Here is a 3371-nt window from a genome sequence, read left to right as displayed (position 1 = left end):
TTTTATTTTACACAAAAAAGGTCTCTTTACATTTTTGTCCAAAGTTAAACAAACTTTTTGACTTGAAGCATCATAAAAACTCAAACTCTCGGTTTTTTGAGTATATCTCGAAAACTGAGGGTGTTAAAAAAAATTGATATGAAATAACGATGATTAAATTATGTGACTTTTATTATATCTCAAAATATTTTTTTCTAAAGCTTCTCGACAATTTTCGTGGACTCGGAAAAAGTTACGCGTATCTGTCTACAAAAGTATTATTAACATGTACAGTTTCATGTATGTATATTATTCAATAGCCTGTTGATCCTCAAATTGTTTTTTGCAATTTACCCCCATGCCAGTCAGAGCTATACCAACATTGCCTCAGAACTCGGTACATCGCCAATTTGTGGAGGAATGCTTACAAATCCGACATCACTGACCTTGCACCAACCGATCATGGGTGGAATGAAAATAATAATAAATTCGAGTTCACGTGGTTTATCGGGAATCAATTGCCCGATGCGTATGAAAATGTTGTTGTATCGCCGGATATTCTGGGCAACGAGAATGACACTGAGGACAGCAATGACGAGACGCTTGATTCAGGTAAATTTTTGTACTTCTATAATATTCTTTCAACAAAATTACTGAATAGAAATAATTGTTACGGATGTTGCAGGCACTCAGCAGGAAAGAATTGTGGATGAGGAGCCACAATATGAAAGTTCCAGTGAAGAAGAAGAAGAAGATGAATTGTATTGAGCAAAAATGTAAAAATCATACATAACAATACAATTATAATCCAATTTTTATATCATTTCATTTTTTTATACAATAAATAATACACTTCGTACTACATTTCATCTACATTTACGTTGGTTGTATCTATCGCTTTATTGTCATTCTTAAATTCCCCGTTTTATCAAGGAGAAAGAAAGGAAAAAAAGAAACCAAAAAACCTTTTTCGGTCAGATTAAGAGAACCCACCAACATTTTTGTCAGATTAAAAAAATATGCTTTCAGGATACCGAGATAAACCTCCCCTATGAAAATCTGACGCGCTCGAGTATTTCAAAAAAACTTTTTTTTTTGCATTTTCAAAAATTCATCGTAACTTATCGTCACGCCGAAATCGTCAGTTTTTTTAAAGGAAGCTTCCTTGGGGCCTACTTAACACCCCTTCCGAAAATCTGACGCGCTCGAGTAAATTTTTTTTTTTTGCATTTTTGACTACTTTATATGCCTACCCCCACCACGCAAACCGGCAGATTAGTATACCGTTGTTATCAGAGGCACTCGGGGCATACGTAGTATGAATATCTGACGCGCTCGAGAATGCCCAAGTAACTGTTTTTTTTAACATTTTTGAAAAACCGTACACGCCAAACCCACCGCTAAAATGGTTTTTGCCATACGAGCTTTTCTTTTCGAAATTATTTTATCTTTCGATTTTGATAGGTCTCGACGGCGCCGTTGAATTACGCCATTTAGCTACCTCGCCTCCCTAACTATTAAGTAATAGCGTTCATCTAAACTGACTTTTCACGGTATAGTAGGTAGTGTCATAATATAAAAATCATATTTTCATAGATATTTGAAGTTAGTGATGACATTGTCACACTTTATAATAGCAAATGCCTATGCAGAGTTAGCTTGGTCCGACTCTACTACTACTAATATAACTTTCATAAATATCGTCAAAACATGTACCCCTACTACCTACCCTCAGCCCATAGACTAGAAATCCTCTAGACCGAGTTTAGAGCAATTATTTCATGCAACCGATGATGCCAAAAATGCGGGGGTGCGCGGGACGAGGTGAGCGAAATCTCGTGCCGTGATTGGTCCGTTCAAAGACACGGACGTCACACAAACGGCGCGATTCGAAAAGTGAATTGGAGATTAACTAGATACGATTTAGTAGTAACGTCTCACGGATAAAGGTACCTTATGGCGGTTGGCGCTTACGATTATTAACGTCGCTCCAATATTATTGCGGTGCTATGCGACGTAAGAGCTAGCCGCCATAAGGTACCTTTTGTCGTGGAACGTCACATAACTTTACTAATTCATATATAGTGAATCTCTAATTAGTTTCCCGAATCGCGGCGCCAGCCGCCATAAGGTACCTTTTGCCGTGGAACGTCACATATCTTTACTATTTAATATCTAGTGCATCTCTTATTCATTTCCCGAATCGAGCCGAAAGACCTTTCGGCTCGAAGATGGAGTAAAATTACCGTATGCGTGGCAGAGGGGGTAGCGCGACTATGCTCAGTCTGAAGGATGTTTTGTCTGTGCCTCAGCCATACCCCGCATTGTGGAATTATAGATATGTCAAGATAATTATCGCTATCCATCATCGCGTCTATTTCGCAACATTTGTCGTCGACGGCGGGTGATGAATGACCCCAACGCTATTGTTTTAATCATTTACGAGTACTAAAATTAATAATCATACAATACACGATGAATACCGTCGCGTGAGTCTATTAATACCGAGTGTGGCCTGTAATATGAGCAAAAAATTAAACTGTAGGCTGTACTCCTCATACTGACCAACATTTGTTCGGCGACTTTTAAAAATAACTTGTGGTTTGATTTTTAATACACTTTAAAGTTTATTCTAAGACGCAATGTATTGCTAATTTTGTTATGTTTAAGGCATGACAAGCAACGTCAAACACAACGATAATGGCGTGGCGATGGCGTCCATTGAAAATAATATTTATTTTGTATGAAAAATAGGGAGTCTAAATACTTCATAATTTTTAAAAGTCGTTGAACAAAAGTGTTACCGTTTGAAGAGTACAATCTATGTTTTAATTATTTGCTCGTGTTACAGGCCACACCCGGTATACCTACCCCGTCAGTGTGCAGTGTGCGTCAGTGGACCACTAATTGCCTGAAATAAAGATTTTCATTCATTCATTCATTCTGCAGTTGTTATCCGAATGCCACATTCACTGAGAGAAAAATCATCACCAGGAATTAAAAAACAGTTCTGTACTGGGGGAAAAATGAAGTTTTAGTAATAATTATGGACGTTTCACTATTTCTGTAAAGTTTATTTATTTCTACAAAAAGCTCAGTAATCCCAAATATAATTTCAACAAACAGATAATAGAAATTGCAAGAACTAATAGAAATTACAAAAGTCAATTTGTTCCTATTAGTTAACTCTCCTTGTCCCCGGATTAAGTTTATTTTTGTAATTCTAAGTGTATTTTTGTTGTACTTTTCTCTCAGTGTTAAGGGCCTTTATGATAAAATTTTAGCCACCAACCGTAATCTGCGTAGTGACTTTAAGTCATACTAAACAACACTTATGTATTATAACATAGGAGCAATGACAAAAATGCAAAAAAAATTAGCGGTAGGTACCT

The 3371-nt window shown here is 36.8% G+C and overlaps 1 long non-coding RNA gene across 1 annotated transcript; it reads left to right on the top strand.

Annotated features, from left to right (window-relative positions):
• Nucleotides 1-389: 389 nt before the first annotated feature.
• Nucleotides 390-1216, top strand: LOC134667922 (uncharacterized). The gene is made up of 2 exons (XR_010098703.1): nt 390-591; nt 665-1216. It is a non-coding gene; the product is annotated as an uncharacterized LOC134667922 (long non-coding RNA).
• Nucleotides 1217-3371: the final 2155 nt, after the last annotated feature.

The sequence above is a fragment of the Cydia fagiglandana genome, chromosome 10 (genome assembly GCF_963556715.1).
Source record: "Cydia fagiglandana chromosome 10, ilCydFagi1.1, whole genome shotgun sequence".
NCBI lineage: Eukaryota > Metazoa > Arthropoda > Insecta > Lepidoptera > Tortricidae > Cydia > Cydia fagiglandana.
The sequence above is the reverse complement of the archived record's forward strand: the minus strand, read 5'-3'. Positions and strand labels throughout refer to the sequence as shown.